Raw genomic sequence first — 24,789 nt, 5'->3', positions numbered from 1 at the left:
GGCATTTTTTTTAACTCAACGTGCAGTCCCAGAAAATGTCAAAACCTACTAGTTTTCTTGCCTTTGCTGAGCTCTGGAGACTCCACAGGGGTAGTAGGTAAAAGCTCACACACCTGAAACTTCCCTCCAGGCTGCACATCACCTCATGTGTGCTTCTCCTGTGACTGGAGAACATACACGGAACTGTTAGGGTGGTGGTGCTGCTGCCTCTCTTCCCCATATGGCCTCTGAAGGGCTGTGAAGGAGTTACATGCTGTCTGAAAATCTTCTGTTTCTTTCCTTGGCTACCATGCCTGAATGCTATGGCATGAATTTATACCTTTTTATTTGAAAATGGAAATTCTGCTAGTGTTTCTACTGTTTACTAATTTCATCAGGAATTGAGGGAGGGAGATTCTAAGAACTGGGTTCATTACACCCTCTTTACTAGGAAGTCTCTCTAATTTGTTTGTTCGTAAGCAAGAGATTTAATCTCAGAGGAAATCATGAGAACACAGAGGCACAAAATGTTAACCGTAAATCCTGTGACACTTTCTTTTCCTTTCGGTGCTGACAGAGGAACCAAGAAGGTAAATGAGAAATTATGATTTATGGAAGTAACTTAATGAGATGGCGGGAGAAAAGAAAAGGTATGGCCGGCTCACTACACAGCTCCGTGGTGTGACCCATGAAGTAGCACAGGAAGTAGAATTACAAACAAGACCCAAGGCGTCAAACCATGACAGTTGATTTACACATGGGGTAAAAGCGTCCATTCTAAAGCCAGTCAAAGAGCACCCACTATACGAGAACTGTGAAATGTGTCAGAATCAAAATGGAGTCACTTGTGTGAAAAAAGAAAAAAGAAAAAAAAACCTGACAAATAGGACCAGAGAAGGCTGTGAAGATTGGGCAGGGTTCTCAGCTTGAAAACTCTTGCAAAAGACTCTGCAAAACCCCAGCCTTGCACAAGGGCTATCACAGCCACACACAAAAAAATACTTTTGCGGTGACATCTGCCAGCGACTGCATGTCCAGCCTCAGATCTGGTGTCACCTTGTTACTGATTCTTGTAGCCTAGGGTAACTATTTCAAAACAGTTCTGTAATCCTCGTCATTTTTCCTCTAAAAACCTTTGTCTTCTTTTACCCCCCAGAATACACACGAAGTTTATTATCGTATGTGTATTCCATTGCAATACCCTACTCCTGAATAAACCTCATTTTCTTTAGAGAACGTCTCTCTCGGTTATTTAAGTTGACCAAACCGAAAGTAAATTGTTGGAAACATATAGGAGAGTCAAGCTTCAAAAGTGCCTATTTAATGTGCTATTTCACACTTACATACAATTTACTCTGCAAACTGGATCCAGGCCAGCCTTGCTCAAAATCTTCAGCATGGCAACATTCCATCCCAAATGCTTTAAAGTGGAAGGCCCCTGGTCAGAGAATGGCCTGAGGACACCTCCCACAGTGGGGTACTCTTCCATGCAGGCAGAGCACCCCCATAACTTAGCCAGGTCTCACTCTCACCTTGTGACCCTGTCTTTAAAGGCCAGGTAAAAGGATATGTCCTCAGAAAACGTTTCCAAATGTTCCTCTTGAGACAGCCACACCCTCTCTGTGCTTCTGCAATACATACCTGCACCTCCTCAGAAGTGAAAGATGGCCAGGCCAGGAGCCAGATGAGATAGGGGGGATGGGAAGGTCTTTGGCTGGAAGGTTAGAGGTTTCTCAATGATGGCAAGCAAGAGATCAGTTAGAGAGGCACAAGGCAAAGGGTGGTCACCTGCCTAGAATCATCCTGAGTTGACATTCGAACTCCTGACAAAGAACCTTCACTCCAAACCAAGTTTAATTCACTTTAAGAAAGAATACAGTTCAGGAAACAAAATGGCAGAGACACCAGCAGAGAGCAGACATGTGAGTCCCAGCGACAGACTCCAGTGTCCCCGAAACACTCCACACTTGAGATGCGCCTGGTCTCCGCAGGGAGGCTACGGGAGCATGGGCCATCTTAGCCAGCAAAAGCCATCGGCTCAGGGCCCACAGCCCTCCCACCTTGCTAGTGATGCCCTCCCTCAGGGTCCCTGCGGCTGTCACCCTCCAGTCCAGCCACACCTCGTCAGCACTCATTCGCCATCAGATGTGGGGGCTTGGTCTGGGAAAGCTGGCTGGATTCTCATTCACCTTAAGCTTGACCTCTCCTATAAATTCATTGAGTTAATACTGCAAGGATGATTCTAGGGTGGGTCAAAGCCCCAGACAACAATGGGTAACTCTTCCCCCAGAGGAGGTGCTGGTATCAAATCCCTAGTCCAAGGCTCCAGCTACAACATTGAGGTGACAGGCTCAGGAGGCGGCCACTTCAAAGCACGGCCCTAGGTGGAGGCTCTGGTAGGACTTGTTCTGATTAAGGCTTTCAAAAGTGGACGTAGTTCTTCTCTTTCATAGGGAAGGAAAGAATTTAGCCTTCTGTGAGTAGCTGGTTGCTCCAATGTCACTTTGTAATAGTCCAGTTTGCTTTTAGGGAGGGACACCCCAGGAGACTTGGTTTATTACCTCCTACAAAATGGCAGAAGTTGAGAAGTGGAAAACAGAAACAGGAAGCAACATTTTCTCCCTGGCTGAGGAGTTCATCCTGGGAGTGTGGGCTCCGTCAGAGGCAGAGTTGCCATCTCCAGGTCCCACTGCACCCCGACCTCCTGCCTCAGGTGTTATAGTCCTACTTGGCCTGGCAGGGAAGAGCTCTCTGGTTGGTACCAAAGCCTAAGCCCCAGCCATGGTCCTGCCCACAACACTCTGCAGACCTGAGTCATCCCCTCACCCCCTACTCTGGGCAGGCAGGTGGCCAATGTAGCGGGCTGAGATCCCCCAAATGAAGCCAAGGGCAGATTTCAGAGGTCTACAACTTTTGGACAGCTCCCTTGCTCTTGTTCCTCTCTCTCTCCCCCTCCCCCATCCAGTGCCTGCCCTTTTTGGACAGCACCCTTGCTGCTCTTCTTCTTCCTCTTCCTCTTCTCCTCCTCCTCCTCTTCCTCTTCTCCTCCTCCTCTTCCTCCTCCTCTTCTCTCTCCTTTTGTTGCAGGGAAAAGACTAGGGTTAACATAAACTCTAAATGAAACAAAACAATAACAATCATTACAAAGATTATATTTTGTGCTTACTTCAGGCAAATATCTATTTAATTCACCAGAATGGGTTAAGAGAAGGTCTTAAGATCTTCATTTTCATCTTCATGCCAAGGGGATTCGTAGTTGAATACAATGAATTTAGGCTTTGCATCTACAAAGCAAAGGTTGGCAAAGCGGCAAACTTAGGACACAAACACAAGCCTGGTGCTCACTGTTTTTAGTAACAATGCTCAATTTAAACAAATAATTTTGCATGGTCAGTTCATTTACAGGCGAATCCAAAGATGGCAATGTAGTCTCACTGAACTGACAGTGGAATTCCACCATCCCCACATCCTGTCCTCTCTCCAGACAAATCAGAATGTTTATACCCATGAAGAGCTGGCTCCAGCATTCCCTGAACTTTCCAAATAAACATCCAGGTTTCTTCCTCCCTTCACCAACCCAAAGTAAGGGGAGTGATATTAGCTAAATCAGAATGTTGTAATAAGATAAAATTTGTATTGCGATGACTACCAAAAAAAAAACTTAGTGACATTAATTAAGCAAACATCTTTTCGTAGTGAATAACGATCCTTAAGTTAATGCAGGAGGGAAAAAGAAATTGCTTTTGTGCTGTCTCCACACCCATGAGGAAAGCAGAAGTGACTGCGAATTCTCGGGAGACAATGGAAATCATCGGTGTGATTACACTGCTGTCCTTATGTAATTAAAGTGATGCATTTCCAGGGCCTTGTAGCATAAAGACCAGAGAGTCACCTAAAAGCTTTCAATGGTCAGTAGTTTATGAAAATGTCTGCTCTGTGTATTTGTGTTGTCCCTCGCTGAGGCGCTCCTCCATTCTGTCTCCCAGGAGGTGGCGTGGTGAAAAGCGGGGCTCACAGACACACCTGCACCTACCAATTTGCTTATCAGTTTTTGCAGCTATGAAAAGGAGATGAGGAAGCCAGCCTGTGGGATTGGCGGGTGTGGGGTTTATAATTAAAGTATGTGTGCTGTAAGGCCTCCAATGTCAAGCCTGGCCATTTATAGCCTTGATGACCCACATGTACACCTCTGGATGGTCCCCAGGAGCCAGGAAATCTGAAGTAACCACAAGTAAGCAGGTGGCCACAGAAAGAGGTGAAACAACTTGCTCCTGCCTCAACTAATTGCTCTCCCGCTGTAACCTGCAACCATTGTTCCTGCTCAGCCTTTCAAAGTTTCCTCCCTGGACGCTGGATTTCTCAAGGTCCCCTCCCCTGTAACTATGTAATTTACCACACCCACCCTTCTGCTTGCAGCTGACAACCCCCACCTTTATAATCATGCCTGTTTGTAACAGATGACCCCTACCCTTGTGACCATGAATCCCATGACACTCTCTCCTTCCCTAAAATAGATTACCACCTCTAACTGACCATTTGCTCCAACCTGTAAAGCCAACTCCTATCCCACCGCCCTCTGCTGACTCTCTTTTCAGAATCAGCCCACCCACACCCGAGTGAATAAACAGCCATGTTGCTTACACGAAGCCTGCCTGGTGGTAGCTTTACCTGGGCAACACGCCCAACATGTGGTAAATGCATTGACCCAGGCCTAACTTCTTTAAGGGAAAGGGGCTGGCCACATCTCAGTAGCCCTCTGGGGGGCGGGGGAAGAAAAGGAGGCTTGGACCTCCAATTTCTATGAGGAAGGAACAGTTAATGGCAGAAATGCTTCCACTGGAAGCAGCTGGAGCAACAGAACAAATTACAGCCACCATTGACTTAGAGGCATCTATGAGTCTGGGTAAAATGAGGAAGACTCTGGGTAAAATGAAGAAGACCTCCCAGAGGTAAGTGGTGGCTGCCTTTTCCCAGGCAGAGGCCACCGCTGGGGGCAGAACTAGGGCACTGCTTTAGAAGGTCACGTGATGCCGAGCGCAGTGTTGGATATGGGGCTGCAGAGTGCAGGGGCTGCTCACCCTGGAAACACACTGAAGGCTGAGGACATGAGGCTGCATGGGCTGGGGCTAAAGAGCTAAGGAAAGTCTCTAAGATGGACAGGGTTCCTCCCGACTGCAGGTGCCAAGGAGACAGACCGGGTGGGCTCTAAGAACAAGAGGCAGGTGTTGAAGCCCTGGAGGGAGTGCTGACAGGCAGGCAGGCTTGCGGCATGTGATGACCTGGGCAGGCCAGGAAGGGTCACTGTTTAAGGCAGAAAAAGCAATGCCCAATGGCTGACAAACTGTAGATTTCAGGACCCTTAAACACAGCCAGTCTCTCCCCACGTTCTGAGGCTACGGGGAACAGAACAATAATAAGAAAAGCTTGAGACCTTTTAAATGGAAAGAAATAATGTTTGCAATTTCTCTGTGTTAAGAACACAAAGACAGGTTTTCAGTGGAAATCCCTGGAGAATCATGCCCTATGCATTGGGATAGTCCAGAGAGAAAATTATTTTTACTCAAATTGCAGCCCAGCTCAACTCAATTACCAAACAGCAGAGTGGACGGTGGACCCAGTGTGTCCCACTTCCCCCACAGACCCCGAGCCTCATGCCCTCAGGGCCTCAGTGTGCCATCACTCACAAGTGCAAAGAGGGACAGCCAGGGTTGAACGGCCCCCGTGGTCTCCCGTATAAGTCCCGGAGAGGGCGGTCTTCTGGAGATGTTAACGTGGGCTGATTCTCAGCCTTTTCTGAAGAGCTGCACCTTAATAACTGTTCCCAGATGTAACAGAGAAGAAAATTGCAAAGAAAATAACAAATGCCATAATAAACCTCCAAAAGAAAGAGGATCACTTAGAGCTGTTATGTCTGTAAGAAATGGCGCTGCCAAAAGTGACCTCAGTGTTGCTGAATTCAACAGACGCCTTCAGCCTCACCTTACCTGGCCTCGGGGCAGACGCGGATGCTGTTGCTGCTTCAGCAGCTGGAACTGCTCTTGGTTCCAGGGCTTGGTCCCCCCGGGCCTCCTCCACCTGCACCTTGCCAGCTGGTCCTCCTCTCTTCTACCTTTAAATGCCACCCTACAGGGCTTCACCCCAGGCCCACCTCACTCTCATCTGTGCCTCCGCAGGGGGTCTCACCCCTGCCGTATCTCAGTAGCCCTCTGAATGCTGGCTACCCCAGATGTGTCAGCCTCCGAGCTGAAGACTGTACCCCAGCATCACTGCCGGGGTTCCACACGGGTCTGAGACTCAGCACACCTGGCTGTGGGGCGGGTGGGCCTGGATCCCACCTTCTGAGCCAGGGGTTCCTCAAGCTGGGTTCCATTTTCAGTTCTTCTACTTGGAATGTCCTGGTCTCTTGAGTCTGTGGCAGGCATCTTTCATACACTCTAGAAATTTCTGAGTTACTGTCTCTTCAAACGTTGCCCTTACTCCGTTTTTTCTCTTCTTCTGGAACCAATTTGAGAGGCGTTTCAGAGAATCGGTGGGCTCAGCTTACTAAGGACATGCAAGTTTCCTACTGAGACCAACTCACAAGTCCCTAAGAAAACACAGAATGGCCCAGGTGCTGTGGCTCACACCTGTAATCCCAGCACTTTGGGAGGCCAAGGCAGGCAGATCACGAGGTCAAGAGATCGAGACCACCCTGGCCAACATGGTGAAACCCAGTCTCTACTAAAAATGCAAAAATTAGTTGGGTGTGGTGGCACGTGCCTGTAGTCCCAGCTACTCAGGAAGCTGAGGCAGGAGAATCGCTTGAACCGGGGAGGCAGATGTTGCAGTGAGCCAAGATCATGTCACTGCACTTCAGCCTGGTGACAGAGTGAGACTCCGTCTCAAAAAAGAAAGAAAACACAGAATGACTTTGCTTAGCAAAGACTCAGCCAAAGGGGGCCCTAGGGGATGAGCTGGCTGACCAGCCGCAGGGTTCAAGAGAAAGAGTGAGCCAGGCATCTGGCTGTGGGCATCTGTGGCAATAAGACTGATCCACCCCTGCCAGCCTGGTCAGGAGTCTGGCCCACCAAGGACACCACACAACCCTGCCATACAGGTCTGGACTGCCCTTGGAATGCAGCAGGGCCTGGACAACCCTCTCACTCACCTCATCCCCAAAACCAGCCCGCACTAACAGAAAACATAGTCAGCTCTCCAGAAAAATTGCCTCGGCTCATCCAACCTTAAACGCAAAGCACTCAAGGAAAAAAACACTGGATGCTAGAATCCTAGAACCTTCCAGCAGGAAAGAAAACCCTCTCAGACAACATACTGGTTCCCGTTCCCAGAGTTGCATGTGCTAAGTGTCTGTTGTGCCTTTGTAACAGACACAGAAGTTGGAGGATGAAGGCATATTTCGGGAAAAGGTTTGGGTTGTTTTTCTTGAGCTCAGGTGAACATGGCAGGTTTATTTTCAAATCCCCCATACCCACGAATTCTCTGGGTGGCCATGCTGCAGAGTGGACCCATGGACTGAGTAGAAAGAGGCTCAGAAGCAGCTCTCAAACTAGGGTGGAAGGCCACGCTCGTTCGTTGGGGTTCCTAATGGTGGGAAGGGTGGTCTGACCTGGAATGTAAATTAACACACTGCTTCCTTCACCAAGAAAGCGCTCCCCAAGTCATGCCAGCCAATGTCAGGGGCACATGGCACTGAGTCACTCACACTGTGGGGTGGGCTCTTTAGGACTCCCCCCACCCCACAGAGCAGGCTCTTCTCCTCACACGCCCTCCCCAAGCTCCATGACAGCCGCCACTTCCCCATCCACTGAGGCAGGACGGTTCATATCAGAACAACCACAAATAGAAAGTCCTTTTGACATAGAGTTGTTCTTATTATGCCACTATTTTGACTTTTAAATTTTGGGATTGATGAGACTCGTCATGGATAGCCTAAAAATGATTTATAGTTTTTGTTCTCCTCTTGAAAATACTTCTCAGTAAAGCTTAACAGCTTGAAATAAGTCAGAATCTGGCACGTACAGATCTATGCATAAAGATAATATATTCTTTTGCTATATTGATTGATGCGATTATTTCCCATGACCTGTCCTCCCAGAGAGCACCTAAGGATTTCCACCCTCGCTGACCCAGACAAACGCAGATCATGTGAAGGTTGTTCAGGCTTCTGCTTTTCTAGTATTGAAAGGAAACAAGCACTTGAGTAGCAAGATCCAGAATCCTCTGAATATCGAAAGATAACCTTGCCTTTCCTGCAAAGAGGGGACAGACTAGTTCAGGGAAGGAGGGGACCATGGTGCCCCTACTCCCCAGTGGGGATGAGGCGAGGGGCATGGGAGATGACCACAGAGCCCAGGCAGATGAGACAGAAAGCTGGCCTCACTCCAGGTGGGGCTGGGGAGCATCCAGCTTTCAGACGTCCTCAGCCCTGAGTGCAGGATGAGGGCTGACAACGTGGCATAGACAGGTGGGCTGGGCAAGCCTCAGCCAAGCTTCAGGCAAGGAAAGAGCAGGGAGAGACAGGGCAGGGAAGGACAGAGCAGCCCCCAAAGACCAGGACAGGTAAACACAACATGTCTGTGGATGCTGCCTAAGTGACAGGCAAGCTCAGGAGGGACAACACACATGTGTGTGCACACACCACATGCACACACCAAATGCATACACCACTCACATGAGTATTGCACACACCACATGCACACACCCAATATGCACACTCACATGATCCTGTGCACGCACCCAGTCCACACACTCACATGAGCATTGAACACCTGTACACACTCTACACATGGATGAACACACCCTCATACGTATGCATACCACAGATGTGCAGTCACACAGTCACATGCACACACTGGCACTTACCCTCACACATGCACCACACACAATGACATGCCCCATGCTTTCATATGCACACATGCATACATGTTCACACACACATACACACACTCTCACACGCACACCCCACCCCTGAACACAGAGGTCCCATGAGCAGATAAAAGGCCCACCCACATAGGCTGATGTCACAACAAAACCTCACAAGATACAGACAAGGGCACCCCTTTCTCCACCCCGCTGAATGATTCCATGCCCCATGTGTGAATGAGGAGCCCGGCCCCAGCAAACAGTGAGTGAGGCCTGGCCTACAGGAAGCTGTGATGGGAGCTGCTCTTGGCCCCACCCTGAGGATCAGGAGACTCTTCACTGACGCCCAGGCCTCCACTGCCCACCTGGTCTCTTTCCCCAGCTCAGTTTTCCTTGTTTCGCTTTTCCCAGACACTTTCCTCCCTCCTCAGACACCCTTCCTGCCTCCTCCATCCACCTGCCTCAACCCCATGCAGACTCCCAACCTCTCATCCCATGGTCCCCCCAGCTGGGAAGACAGGGGGTCCTCTATGACCCTAGGCCATGAAACAGCAGGGTGGGAGGTGGATCTGCTCCTTGTCACCCTGCCCATAGCCATAGAGAAGGCCACACAGTGCAGAGGCTTCAACAGTGGGGGGAGTTGCAAGGCAAGACCACAGACAAACACCCACACATCAGTGTGAGGCTGGGGTTCCCCATGGTGGGGATGGGGATGCTGTAAACTGAGGTGACCGGGGACATCTGGTGGCCATGTCCAGGGAGCAGCTGTGCTGCAGAGCCATTGGCCTGGGTGGGCACACCATCCAGGCTGCCTCCTCTCTCCCCACAGCCCTGACCTGTTCAGACCCAGGGGGACGGGAAGCTGTGTGCTGGGGAAGGGGGTCCTTTCATGAGCACCTTGAAAGCCAGGAAGGAGAGCTGCAGGGTGGGACAGAGGGCTCTGAGGGGGCAAAGGAGCGCAGCACCAGGGTGAGTGGATGGCCATGGAGCTCCCTGGGCTCTGTCCTCCCTGCCACACCCTCTCAGACCCCCAGGGATTTAGGGCAGGAGGTTCCCAAGGCAGACTGAGGCCAGAAACCCACACCAGCTCTCAGCAGTCTCTGTGTCAAGGGGTCAACCCAAAGCCAGGGCTGAGCTGGAAGGTGTGGCAGACTGTGGGCCAGGCCTGGGGGCGATGGAGAGCTGGCTCCCCCCACACCACTCTTTTCTCACAGCCTGACAGATGGCAAATGTGAGGCTGGGAGAAGCTATGTGGCAAAGTGGACCCCAAGCCATGCAGGTGACGGAGTGGTTTGAATGCCTCACCCATGCACCCACTCTGGCATTTTAGGGCAAGGCGGCAGGGCAGCTTCCACGCCTGCATGGGACTTCATCTGATGCAAAGCTGGAGCCCAAACTTGCCACGAGACCCCCACAGGAGAGGACATCATGTCAGCCGGGCGGTGTGGTCCCCGTGAGAAGTCCATCTGAAGTCCAGGGAGTGTGCATGGATAAGGAAGGGGTGCCTCCAGAGCCTTCCATCTCCAACAGTACAACAAAGGCCGCTGCACCCCGTCCGCTCAGAGGCAAAGGGCACTCATCCGAGTCTCCCAGATGGCCTGGGTCCCACCCTTCTCTGCTTGGTCCCTGGGGGCACTGAGCTATGAATCAGGAGCCTGGATGTGCCAGCTTCCTTCCCTACCCCTGCCCACAATTCACACTCCAGCCTGAGCCCCCAGATGCAACCTGGCCGCAGACCCCTGACATCCTGGCCTGGCAGTTACCATAGGAGAGGCCCCTTTGGGCTAATTTAAAGAAAACTGTCCTTGGCATTTAGTGCCAAAATACACCAAAGCATAACTATAAAATTGTTATGGATTTTGGGACACCTGGACATTCCATTGTCATAGAAGTGTGTCCTTGCAGATATCCGTAGGCTGATTCCTTGGCTTTGCACATTTTATGACCATGGGTCATGACTGGCAAGGAATGTACCTCATTAGTCTCAAGATGGAGCTGAGCTTCAAATGGCATTACCCTGCCCCTCCCAGGCTCCTGTTTTTCTAACAGCAGAAGCAGGCAGGGAATAAAGGGACTCACTGGAGCAAGATGAATGCAATCCATTTTTATCAGCCATATTTGCGATTTGGGCATTTTTGGCTTCTCAGCAAATCAAGTAACACCTCAATCTTCAGGGCCAGCTGAGACACCTCAGCTTCTTGAGGACACAGGCTCCCTACCAACACCCCCATTGCAACAGGCTCCCTACCAACACCCCCACTGCTCAGGTCTCTGCTCTTTGCAGGAAATGTACAAGGCTGCACCTCAGCACAGGGATCATTCAGTCATTCAGCAAATTTTAATGAGCACCTACTCAGAGCCAGGCCCTATCCCAGGCACTGGGGTTATCCCAGGCAACAGATAGAGTTCTCTGCCTCCCCAGAAATGGCTAATGGACATGAAAGTGTCTTTAAGTGAAATACGTAAGTAAAGATAAACAGCATATCAGGTGCTGTGAAGTGCTCCAGAGAGAAAACAGTGAGATTGGAGGATGGAGCCTGGGAGTAGGGGGCAGATGCTGTAATAAGTGGGATACTCAGGGAAGGCCTCAATGATGTGAAATTGAGCAGAGACCTGAATCGTTCAGGGAGAAAGCCACGTGTCAACCGAGAAGAAGCACAGGACCAGACTGCAAAGCAGTAGGACAAGGCACGTTTGGGGGTCTCAGGAATTGGCAATCAGGAGACACAGATTCAGCTAGAAACCAAACTGTGCTCTCGGGAGAGGAAGGGGAGTAGGGGTTTTGAAAAGGATGCTGAGGGTGGTTACACAAGTTGTTTTGAAAGAATTGCCATTGGCGCAAGCAGCTGGCATAGTACATGAGTCCACATTTCATTGGTTGTCGCTGTTCAGGAGTCACAGCGCCGGCAAATTCTCCAGGATGTTACGGTTGTGTCCGTGGGACCCAATGCGAAGGTTCAAGCAAGCTCTTGTTGGCAGGGTTGCGGCCGTGCAGGTAGTCCTTCGAAGGATGGCTTCTCAACCACATTTTAGAGGTCTGAACCAGAGTAACACCATTCTATCTCATTCCACACCAGATAACTGGAGTAAGAGAGAAGAGCCTGTGCAAAGGCCCTGGGGTTGGGACAGGCCCTGCCTGCTCAAGGAACAAAAAGAAGGCCGGGTGTGCCTGGGGTGAAGGGAGCCTGGGAGGGCAGGTGAGGTCGGGGAGAGAACACAGGGCCAGATCGTGGCTTTTATTTTTAATGAGTTGGGCACCTGATGAAGGGCAACCCAGAAGAAGCACGAGGCGGGAAGGCCATGAGGTGGCCAGGGAGGTCGTCTGCTGTGGCTGGACTCTGGATACGTTTTAAAGGTGGAATCAGCTGCCTTTACTGGAAAATGTGGCATTTGAAAGAGAGAGAGAAAGAGAGGCATTATGACTCCACAGTCTGTGACCAGAGCAACTGTAAGTATCGGCGCCACCTCCCCTGCGCTGAACTAGGTTGCCCCACATTGCAGCAGCCAGGATGATCTGGGTCTGGGACATGACTGCTCAGTGCAGAAGCAAGGAGGCTGATGGACAAGGGAACCGCAGCTGAGAGGTCAGGCCCGCAGAAAGGGACATAGCGGCTGTTTTATGGCCTGGAAGGGAAGTCCTTGCAAAGGTGTGTGGTTTTATTGTCAGAAACACACACAGAGGGTGTCTCTTACTTGCCATCATTTTATAATTTTTCCTGCAGCATTCGAAGGAACGTCTGTTGGTGGTGGTTTTTCAGACATGAGCCACCACACCCGGGCTGTTGTTTGTTGATGAATTAAATAAAATTTTGACAGCTACTCACCAGGTATTCCAAGGAGAATTTTGTTTGTAACCACCAGGGATTCCACGGTGGAAGGCAGCCCTGGTTTCTGGCTGGGGTGACAGACCCCAGAGAGAGGGACTGGGCTTCCTGGCCCAAAGGAGCTGGTCACTGGGTTTGTAAAGGAATCTCATGAGCTGGTGGGAGGTGGGCCTGGACCCGTTCACTCCTGCAAGAATGATCACTGAAAAATAAACTACGCGTCAATTGCCAACCCTGGAATCTGTTTCCTGCAGGACCCTTCTCAGCGGTTTTCCACGGCAGGGGCTGTTGGTGGAAGTATCTGTGTCCTGCTTTCCTTTGCAGGTCTGTGTTTCTAGAAGTGTGAAATCGTTTCCTTTCCAGAGAGACAGTGGTGTGTTGGCAACAGTGAATCTGTGCCCATAGCCATTAGCCAGGCACAGGCACTGCCCAGAAGATTCTATTCAAAGGACAGGGCCACTGCCTGCAGAGATCAATAAGCCTCTCAACTTTAAAGGCATATCTATTTTTATTGCTTAATAGGTCCTAGTAGGTGCTTATATAATAACTCTAAAAAGGAAAAAAAAAAAGTCTTCCTAAAGCTTTAAATTTAAATATGCCAACTCTTTGCGAAGAATTCTCAGTGCTGCCGATGGGAAAGTCTCCATCTCAGGCAGGGGCAAATGGAATTGGACCACCGCCAACCACCCGTGAATTTAGATGGCGTTGCTAAGCTACAGGATAAGAAGCCAGGAAACGCAATTTCATGCAGTTAGAAGTTCAAAGGAAAGCTCTCTAAGAAGCCTAAGATACTAAGACCTTTAAACAAGATTTGGAGAATGTTAGTGTCATTCCAAAAACACAGGAGAATTATACAAGGATTACCAAAATAATAATAATTTGTTTCATATTTCACATCATAGTTCATGCGGTTTGATAATTTTGATATAAAAATATTTATCTTTTCCATTAGCATAACGCAATGTATTAATAGAATATAATTCAAAGCAAGCTTGTGTTTCTTTTCTCTTAATAAATCTAATTAATTTGAACTGCTTACATCTCCTATTCTGATTTTATCAGTCACTAGCATTTTTGAAATGTTTAGGGCTACGAGAAAGTCATCACATGTTCAATCGGACCGAAATTATCTTCGCTAATGTCTTTATTTTGTTTTTGTTGGTTCTTATCGGTGTCACACTGTACTGGGGACCCACAGCCACTTTTCTGACAGAGTCGTGGTATCAGCAGCCAGCATGTGGCCTTCCCGGTCAGATTCAGTATAATTTCCAGTACTCTTAGTTGGCTTTAAGTCCTTGAATAGTCCTTGGAAGACCCTTATCTATCTGCTAAATTTTCAAAGAAATTACAACTTCAAGGACCTAGAAATAGAAATTCCATCTGACCCAGCAATCCCATTACTGGGTATATAACCAAAGGATTATAAAGCATTCTATTATAAAGACCCATGTACATGTATGTTCATTGCGGCACTGTTTACAATAGCAAAGACCTGGAACCAACCCAAATGCCCATCAATGATAGACTGGACAGGGAAAATGTGGCACATATACACCATGGAATACTATGCAGCCATAAAAAATGATGAGTTCATGTTGGAAACCATCATTCTCAGCCAACTGACACAAGAACAGAAAATCAAACACAGCATGTTCTCACTCATAGGTGGGTGTTGAACAATGAGAACACATGGACGCAGGGAAGGAAGCATCACACACTGGTGTCTGTTGGTGGGGAGTAGGGGAGGGACAGCAGGAGGTAGGGAGGTTGGGGAGAGATAGCATGGGGAGAAATGCCAGATATAGGTGACGGGGGAATGGACGCAGCAAACCACCTTGCCATATATGTACCTATGCAACGATCCTGAATGATCTGCACATGTACCCCAGAACCTACAGTACCATTAAAAAAAGAAAGAAATTACAAGTTCATAGAAACAGAGAAGGGAAAAAAATGCCAGGAACCCAGTTATTTCTTTTTCTCTGATGTCTGAGCTCCGAGTGACCCACATTCAGTTGGTGATGAGGAAGAACAAGGAACAGAGAGAGTGTCTGCGAACCCAGTGGTGAATCCCAGCGACCTGCTGACTGAATGCAGCTGGGAGGGTGAGCAAGTGAGCCAGGAACAGACCCATGGACATCTGCAGATGGCGCTGGCTGGTAGGGCTGGGGAAGAGAGAGCTGGGGAAGCTTCAGGAGGAGCAGTTGGAAGCCCCATAAGACAGATGCTCACGACAAAAGCAGCCTGAAGCAAACATGTGCCTGCCAGGGTGCTAGCAGACTAGAGGCACGCACAACTGGGGGCGGTGGGAGGAGGCTCCACAAAGGCCAATGTGTGGCAACGTACAGGGGAGCCCTAGGAAGCAACTGCCAGGCAGAGGATAGGGGGTAGGGAGTGGCTGCTGGATCCAGAGTGAGAGGCCTGTCTGCAGAGACAGGACCTCAGGAGGCAGATGGGGGAGAGGACACAATGATTCCCCGCTCCCTCCCGTTTCCCACACCCCCACTCACAGACCGCAGCAAGAAGCTGGGGGCACCAGATGCTGCCGATGCCTCCATGCAGGACATCTAAAGAAGCCTCCCAGGCCGCCCTGGTGATTCTAACACAAATCTAGGCACTGTTGCTTCGAGGGGCTTTGTGGGTGTAATTAAGCCACTAATCTGCTGATCTTAAAATAGAAAGATAATCCTGGATTATCCAGATGGGCCCAATAGAAACCAGAAAAAAAAAAGAGAGAGAGAGAGAAAAGAGAGGCAGGAGAGACACCAAGTGTAGGGAGAGTTTGAGGTACCCTGGCTGGTTTTAGGGCACAGCGTCACTCGCAAGGGCTAGAGACCAGCATCCAGGGCAAAGAGCAGCCCTGCTGCGGCTCAGAGGACACTGGCCTCTGGCCAGCGCCCCCAAGGAGCTGCATTGTGCCAGGAACCCGAGTGAGTCTCGAGGAGGATTCTTCTGAGAGCCTCCAGGGAGAAACATGGCCCAGCCTTCACCTCTGCTTCGGGTGGGTGAGACCCAGAGCAGAGGAACCCCTGAGCCACGCTGTGCCAGGCTTCTGACCCACAGGAACTGTGAGATAATAAATCTGTGTTGTTTTAAGCCACCAAGTGTTCAGTAATTGGTTATGACAATAATGGAACGCTAATACAGGCCCCCCCAGAAATGTGAGCTGGATCAAAGAGAAACAGCAGGGTTGCATAGAAGCGGCCTCAATGCCTGAATCCACGCCAAGACAAGGCTCGTCCTGTGGGTGCTGAGAAGGGAAGACAGGCAGGGGACAGTGGCTAACACCTGTAATCCCAGAACTTTAGGGGGCTGAGGCAGGAGGATCACTTAAGTCAAGAAGTTTGAGATCAGCCTGGGTAACATGGAGAGACCCTGTCCCTCCAAAAAAAAAAAATTTTTTTTTAATTAGCTGGAAGTGGTGGTGCTTGTCTGTAGTCTCAGCTACTCAGGAGGCTGAGGAGGGAGGCTGGCTGGAGTCTGGGAGTTCAAGGGTGCAATGAGCTATGACCCTACCACTGCACTCCAGCCTGGGCGACAGAGTGAGGTCCTGTCTCAAAACCAATCCTCACATTAAATCCACAACCCTCCAGTTAGTGAGAAGAATAATTCGTCTCCAAGTGAATCTACGAGCACTTGTCAAATTTTGCTGGAACTCATTCATAAGAGAACCAACATAAAGACAAGAAAAGACTAAGGAGCATTTGAAAAACAAAAGTTTATAGTCAGAAATGACAGAACAGTCTTGCCAAGTTAAAAACAAGATACTACAGGATGGATAAAGATGCCGTGTTTATTAACCACCAGTCTGGACAATTCACCACAGAATAATAAAGATAATGAAACCTGTGGAGCTATCTTCTCTTTTCTATTTTGCTTCTCCAAAAAGCAAAACTCTAACACAGCTATCATTTCCTCAGGGATCCTTTGACCTCACAGGCTTAGTGACTTCTGGGCCTTCATTCATCAGTTACCTCCCTTCCCCAAGAGGGGCTGAAAGAAAACGCTGTGGCATGGAGGACTCCCAAAATCTTTGTTTCAAAGTTTGGAATAAACTGTCATTCTTACCTTATGTCTATGTCAAGCAAGCCTACTTCGTAAGAAGTGGTGTTGTGATTACGGGCGTGGGGAGACGTTCCCATTTTCGGCATCAGGGGTACCACGAGGGTGGGGACAGAGCGCAAAACCACCTTCCAAGGGACCCCACGCCGATGAGAGTATCATCCAACTTCCCCTCCCATAATCAGACCCATGTTAATGGACATAAAACCTCTTTCCAGAATTTGTCCCACTAGCCCCCCACCTTTTTTCCTGTTCCTTTCCACTGTGCATTCTGTTTGGTCTCCTAGAGACCAAATTCCTCAGTTTTTGGTGCATATCTTAGCCTACCCCTAACCTCATCCAGAAACTGAACCACTTCCTCTGGCTCAGCCCAGCTCTCCCCAGCAGAGCAATCCCCCACTGGAGGGAAGAGGCAGAAGCCAGGCAGGGAGCCCTGAATCTCAGTGCAGCCGGGCGGGCAGGACTGGCCATGGGAGGGGCCAGCAAACCAACTGGCTGGACAGTCCCCCAGTGTGGACGGGTGCTGCTCTCCTGCTGGGCACAAGGAGAGTGTCCAGTGAGAGCTGGCCAGGCCCTGTCAGGGCAGTGGGCTCAAGGCAAGCTGGCCCCAGAGGGTAGGAGTTTTGGTCCCAGCTCTGCCACCAGCTCACCATGGGACTTGGGAAAATGCTATTATGTTGGTGTAAACATACTTGCTGGTTTTGCCATTGAATGTAATGTCAAAACCGCAATTACTTTTGCACAAACCTAAACACACTGCTCTCTGGGCCTTGGCCTCCCCATCTCTGCCACAGGAGGAGGGTGCACCCATTTCTGCTGTGGTTTTCTAGGATGCCAACAGCTCCTCCTTTGCGCCCTCCGCAGGGTAACCCTCACTGAAAAGCAGTTGAACACTCTTTCCTGGGGTTTGGGTGTGAGCCCAGATCCCCACTCTCTAAGCCTGGGAGAGCTTGCTGGTGTGGCTTAGAGGCTCCCGGTGTCACTCATGACAAGCCAGGTGCGAAGGTGTGTGCTGGGCCCTCCGTGGGCTGTGAGATGGTGGCCAGATCCCCGCGGGGCAGAGAGAAGCTGAGTTTCCATCGCACCCACACACCCACCTCCCCAAATGACCAGACTTTTTGGCTTCCAGGAACTCTATGGCTCAGCCCCTTTTAAAACTGCCAGGAAAGAGCCCTCCTGCACAGCTCCCTGGCACCAAGCACTTCCCACCAAGGAGACGAGGAATGCAGTCATTTGGGTGGCTGGTGTGTGGGCGCAATGGAAACTCAGCCTCTCTCTGCCCCACTGCCCTGCATCCCCTCCAGCCGGATCCCTGCCTCACCCTCAGAGGCCCACTGAGGCAGGCCCTCACTTTTCCAGTCACTCTCAGATAACAAAAGTCACACTGGTCCTAAACAGTCCCCAGTCTTGAACATGGCTGGTCCATCAAAATAACCAAAACACGCCCTGCACGGTGTTGTGTGGGCACCAACTGCAGTGGGAAGTCTGGTGCTCGGCTTCCTTCTTGCTTCCTGGAGCTGCCAGCTTGTACAGGCTGCAGGCAACGGGCATGCAGGTGGAAGGCGTGGGACAGGCACTGCCTCTGGCCAGGCAGTGCCTGAAGCAAGTGAGGATGATCCCCAGGTCCTCCACCAGCACAGCATCCTCAAACAGCAGGAGGAACTCAACAGGCTCTCCGTGAGTGTGAGAGAGCAAGGAGCAGCATGGGCTCCAACCTTCTCTCTGCTATGCGTGCAGTCCCTCACCTCCCTTGGCAAAACCGACAGGGACACATTTCCATTCCCGTGTCATGTGCTATAGGATAGTGCTGTGGACTGAAGAGTGTCCCCCGAAATTCTGGCATTGAAGCCCTAGCCCCCAGGGTGATTGTATTGGAGACAGCTTTCAGGAGCTAAGTAAGGTTAAATTATGAGGTCATCAGGGCAGGGTGCTAATCTGATAGAATGAGTGCCCTTATCAGAAGAGAAAGAAGGAGATATCTCTCTCTCTCTCTCTCTCTCTCTCTCTCTCTCTCTCTCTCTCTCTCTCTCTCTCTCTCATTTTTCCCCACTCCCCATCTCTCTCTCTCCCTCCCATCCTCTCTCCTCTGTCTTCCACTCCCTCCCCTTCTTTCTCTCTCTCCCTCTTCCCTCTCCCCTCATGTGAAGACACAGGGAGAAGGCAGCCTAAGCTAACACAGATGGCAAACAAAGCATGTGGAGTGTGCCTGGGGTGGCCCTGCCAGCAGATGTGCATCAGCCATCAAGGAGGTGGTTTTCTAAGTGAAATTCATCCCCTACTCCCAGGCAGGCTCCAGCAATAGCACTGGGAGCGACACACACAGTGCTCCCTGCGTGCTGACACCACCCTGTCCAGCCTCCCAAAAGCTCCTGATGTGGCTGAGGGAGCCTGGCCCCCACCTCCTGGGAAGCCAGAAAAATAGAAGTGAGCCCGAGCTGGTGCTGGAGCAGGTGTTTGGACCGCTCTCTGAGCCACCTCCTGGTCTGTGAGTACTGTCACAGGCATCATCATCCACACTCAAATCGGCAGCTTTCAGCAACAAATCGTCAAGCTACTTCTGCAACCCACATGCTGCGTGAATGCTGGGGAGCCAAGGATGTAGGAAGCAGACACTTCCCCGGCCCTCCTGGGCTCAGTCCACTATAGAAGATAAGACCCCATCAAACCATCACACGAGTACATGGAAACCTGCAATTGTATAAACCACAAATTCATACCAACCTTCGCAAGATTCCAACAGGGATTTGTCAAGAATTTGAACAGTCTTTTTCTGTAGTTTATATGGGGCAAGAAAGATCTGCAGATTGCTCAGCACACTTTTGAAAAGGAAGAGCAGGGAGGACTCATTCCCCCAGGCACTCAACCACTTCAACTCCTTAGTGAGAGCAGCTTCTCCAGGGTTCAGAACAGACAAGGAGAAGACCCAGGTGGCTGGGGAGCTTGGAGTGAGGCCGAGAGACGCTGTAAGCAGAGGAGAGAGGACAGCTCCACAGGTGGCAATGGGGAAATCACTCCTGAGATAAGCAAAGCCTGACTCTACACACGACACCACTTAAAGAGGTGGATGCCTTAAGAATTCAAGACCAAACAGGAGAAGTAAAATTATAAAAATGAGAAAGACAATAAAATCTCAGCACCCCAAACTCACTACGCCAAAAAGAGAGTTGAGCTTGGGGTCTAAGTCACACAACACAGACTTCCTTTTGTTCCCAAACAGATCGCTGTAATTTCACAACCCTGTGTCATAGCCTCATTCATAAGCCAGGTTCCCACAAGGATGGAAGGCCACATATCTCCCCAGGTGGCCTCCCTCACAAATGGCCCGCATGTAAATTCCTTGTGAGCCCCTCACTCTTTCGGGATATATACCCCCTCCCTATAAAATAGCCCTAAAGCTGAATTCTGAAATCTCACCCTGACAATGTCAGTTACCAGCTTAACTTCACAGGTACAGGAAAAAGACCAGAAATCATCCCTCCACCTACCCTGAGAGGAAGACATTATTGACTTTCTTCTCTACTCCCTCCTTTCATGTATGAAATGTAGATTTGCTGAGCGCTAATGAGAGCCTCACAAGAAATAACCATTTGTCTCACTTCTACCTTCCCTCCCCCTTTTCCTCCTGCTTCTCTTTCCTCTAGAAATACTCCCAAACTCTCTTTGGAAAGCAAAGGGCACAGATGCTCCTGTAATCTGTATTTTTCTTGGGCGCATACCTACACATTGGCTAAATGAATTTCTATCGGTTGAGACACCTACCTCAGTCACTTTTCGGCTAACAAAACCATGAGAAGAACCTGTCTTTGTGATCAGAGATAAAGTCTTCTTAAATCAGACAACACAATAAAGAAAGTCTTAAATAAAATGATCAAGGCATACACCATAAGGTAAGAGACAAACAGATTTGACAGCATTCAAATTAGGGACTATGGGCCAGGCACGGTGGCTCACACCTGTAACACTGTATAAGGTGAGAGTATTGCTTGAACTTAAGACCAGCCTAAGGCCGGGCATGGTGGCACACACCTATAATCCAAGCACTCTGGGAGACTGAGGCAGGCAGATCACAAGATCAGTAATTCAAGACCAGCCTGGCCAATATGGTGAAACCCATTCCTACTAAAAATACAATAAATTCGCTGGGCGTGGTGGGGTGCCTGTAGTCCCAGCTACTTGGCAGGCTGAGGCAGGAGAATCGCTTGAACCTGGGAGATGGAGGTTGCAGTAAGCCAAGATTGCACCACTGCACTCCAGCCTGGGCAACAGAGTGAGACTCCATCACAAAAAAAAAAAAAGACCAGCCTAGGCAACATGGTGAAACCCCATCTCTACAAAAAATACAAAAATTAGCCAGGCATGATGGCAAGTGCCTTTAGTCCCAGCTACTTGGGAGGCTGAGGCAGGAAGAGCACTTGAGCCCAAGGAGACTGAGGCTTCAGTGAACCATGATTGCACCACTGCACTCCAGTCTGAGCAACAGAGCAAGATCCTGCCTCAAAAAAAAAAAAAAAAAATTAAGGAGTATAGTTCTGTGAAAAACATCATTTGTAAATTAATAGATGACAACCTTATCTAAAACTGACAAGAGAGTAAAATCTGGACTTTCGGGACTATATTAGTAATTCCTGTAAACGAATAACAAAAAGGTGATGAACAGGCAACCCTGAAAAGGAAGCCTGAATGGTAACAAGTATATGAAGAGACAATCGCAGTTACTAGTGACATGGTAAAGAATCACTTTTAGAGTGAGGAGCCACTTTATACCCTATAGAATCCCACACAAAAGCCCAGAAAGGCGTATCATACCAAACGCTGGCTAAGATGTGAAGAAGCAAGAATCCTCCTCCCCATCAAGGGAGAAGGAACTGGTTTCAGCCATCTGGGAAAGCAATATGGCAGCATTCAGCAAGTTGGGGAATTCAGCTCCTGGGTATACATCCTAAAGAGACTCTCACAGAGCTCCACTCAAACGCCTGTGGAGGATGCTGCTCATCCCAGGATTGACTGTGCCCTGGGCATTGAGCATAGCCCAGGTCGATGATGATAACGGGAGCAGAATGGCCAAGTAAAAGCCCTGTAGGCCTGTGCAACAGGACTGATGGCTGATGGAGCCAACGCTCACTCCCATTCCCCTATCTACTGCCATTGTGACGCCTGGGAAACATAAATATCACCACTTACAAAATATGCTCATGACGTTGGGGCAGCTGCAGAGCCTGCTGAGAAGTGCGGGGAACCTCTTCACCACACACAGCAGCGGCGAGATGGGGTCAGCCACAAAAGGGAGAGGTTCACATTCAACTCTTCAACTGGATGTGCTTGCTCTCCCTGGCATTTCATTTTTATGATCTCTTTCTTGTCCTCCGAATGAGTCTTCAAAGACCTTCTGCTCATTCGGATGTGATGCCTTCTCCTGCCCCGCAAAGAAGGAGCACCTCTCCTGGTGCTGCTACTGCTCTCTGCTTTGTTTGCTTCCGTCTCTGTTGTTCAGCTTGGAGGCTTTCCTTGAAGTCAGCCGATCCTTGGCTGAATGTGAATGTTTAAGGGGAAAGCATTAGAACACGGGCTGGAGGCTCCCCAGGAGAGGGCAGGGCCTGGGCACTGAGGGGCTGGATGGGGCAATCAATCCCTGCCCCACAACCTCCCAGGGGAGCCCCAGAGGGCAGCATCCATGGCTCTGTCCTCTGAGCCGGTCAGTTTTCTCAGTGTGGGGAGGGGGATTTTCCAGTCTGTACATGGAGGAATGGAACATTCTAGAATCCCAGCAGGAAAAGCAGCTGGGCCTCACTTTCCACAGTCTCATTTATTCACCTTCCACCGCAGCAGGTATTGTGTAGGGTGAGATAGGGCTCAGGGACTTAACCAGCCCACAGTCCACCTGGGCCAGCATCCTTGCTTCCCTCCAGTTCCAAGCCTCTCTGGAGCCTGGGGCCCCATGGCTTGCTCCCCACTGGCCCACCCAGGTTTGTAGGTCTCACCTTCCCTCACTCTGCAAAGTCCAGCCACTTTCTGTCTCCCAAAATCTTGCTGACATCTCTCCTTGGCTATCATTCCCTCCTCTATTCTCTTTGTCCTCACACGTTCCTTCTCTGTTCATTTAGTGGAATTTGGTGAAATGAATGTTACACCACCACACTTAACAAAAGTCCCATCGGTGAGTTCCTACCACCAGCCTGGGGTTCTCTCCCAACCGGGGAAGAAAGAGGGGAAGGACTGGGGTCATACGGGGCAATCTGCCAGGGTCTGCCAGTGTCTGAGTCCTCTGTTCCTATTTCCTCTTCTTCATATCATGCCCTGTGTCCTCAGACCTCCAAGCTCCACACAGAATGGGAGATGTGAAATTTCTACCTCCCTGTCCCATCACAATGAAGCCTGGCATGCCAGACTCTTGCCTCACTAGAAATTCTAGTCAGTCTAGAAACTCAAAAACAAGCAATGGCATTTGTGTCCTACCCGCTATCTGAGTGTTATTAAATCAGTAGGCGGAAGCCACGTGTCTACATGACCTGGGAAGAAGTAAACATGCATTGGTGTAACGTTTTGAGTGACACCAGTATCCTTCATGCTACAAGGGGCATGTGAAACAGGAGACTTTGGGCTTGTCAGGTTTTCTGGGGAGGCGAGGAGCTCAGAACGGGAGGGTTAGCTGTTAATCAGGCCAGGGGGGAAGGAAGGAGGAAACCAAATGAGCAAATGGCCCAAGACAGGTGGCTTCTCGGCACTCCAGCAGCAGCCCTTCCCATGCCAGTCCTCAGTCTGACGCTTCAGATAACAGAGCTTCTACTCATTCTCATTCCAAGGGCAGAAAGCATGACTATCACATGAAGCAACGGTAGGCCTCCAGGACAAATCTGAGGACTTTCCATTCAAAATTCATGCCCAGAATGGCTCCACCTTAACCTGTAAACACCACTATCCACTCAGGCCTTCAGCCAATCCCCAGGCAGTGCCAAGCTTTCTCCTACGTCAAGACATCAGAGCCACACAGAGTGAAGGCACCAGGTCAGATGATCATCTGAGCTTTCCCTCAAAGCTGCTGCCTACACAGCCCAAGCTGACCTTTGCGGGGATCACACAGCAGTTGCGTCATGAGTGGACACTTTTCAAATGAAAGCTCTTGGGACCGTCCCAGGAGACAATGAAGGGAAACCCACCTTCTTCCAATGGCCTTCCTCTCTGCCAAGTCCTGCATGCTGCCAGGCATGGGTGGGGCTTCCAGGATAACATCCTTTAACTTTACGGGAGTCACATGTAGTGTGGCCCCATGGGCAGGAACAGGAAATCCTGCTAGATGTAACTTGGTGTGTTTTCTAGCTCCTGCTGCTGTTTGGAAGACCAATATCAAATTGAAGTTCTGGGAGCAGCTACGCCTAACAGAGTGTACCCCAAAAACAACAGCTTCTCCTCTTCAGTCCCAGGCAAAAATCCTCTCATTTCTGGTAGCCACCCGCCAACTCAAGTGCTCCAGAATGCATTCACAAAGTGTACCTAATGACTCCCCTGTCTTGCTCTTAGCCCAAATCTGTCACCTAAGCTCCAGATTTAGATGTGAACCCCATATACCTCAAATCTAACGTGTCTAGAACAGAACTCATACTGGTGGGAGGAGGTCAGGGAGACTTTACAGATGAGGAAGTATTTAAATTGGGCTTTGCAGCAGAGCAGGAGGCAGAGATGGGAAAGAGGATGGAGACAGGGTGAGAACGCATTTGAGAAAAATCTAGATGGAAGAATCAATAGGGCTTGAAGACTAATTGGATGCAGCAGTGGGGGAGGGCTATTAGGGGAATTCAATAGGATTTAGCAACACATTTTTAAATATTTATTATTTTTGGAATAGACAATGCATGCACATGGTTCAAGGACTGCAAAAAGGCGTAACACAAAGAGTGAGTATTCCCACACCCCAGGCATCTGTCCCTTCTCTGAGTCTAGGAGGGGCCATGAAGCATAGACTGATCTGCACCTGTGACTTTTCACCCAATAACACCAGGAAGACTGTCCCCACTCAACACACATTGAATAGACCACGCTGCATTTGTACTTAACTAGAATTTTGTTC

General features: G+C 49.7%; 1 long non-coding RNA gene across 1 annotated transcript; it reads right to left on the bottom strand.

The window, feature by feature from the left end:
• Nucleotides 1-11,160: 11,160 nt before the first annotated feature.
• LOC118143846 (uncharacterized) lies at nucleotides 11,161-15,284 on the bottom strand. Its single transcript, XR_004728340.3, has 2 exons — nucleotides 15,176-15,284; nucleotides 11,161-12,215 (listed from the first exon to the last, which is right to left on the bottom strand). It is a non-coding gene; the product is annotated as an uncharacterized LOC118143846 (long non-coding RNA).
• Between the last annotated feature and the right edge of the window lie 9,505 nt (nucleotides 15,285-24,789).

Source organism: Callithrix jacchus, chromosome 11 (genome assembly GCF_049354715.1).
Source record: "Callithrix jacchus isolate 240 chromosome 11, calJac240_pri, whole genome shotgun sequence".
Lineage (NCBI taxonomy): Eukaryota > Metazoa > Chordata > Mammalia > Primates > Cebidae > Callithrix > Callithrix jacchus.
Note: the sequence above shows the minus strand (reverse complement) of the source record. Positions and strands in the feature narration are given on the sequence as shown.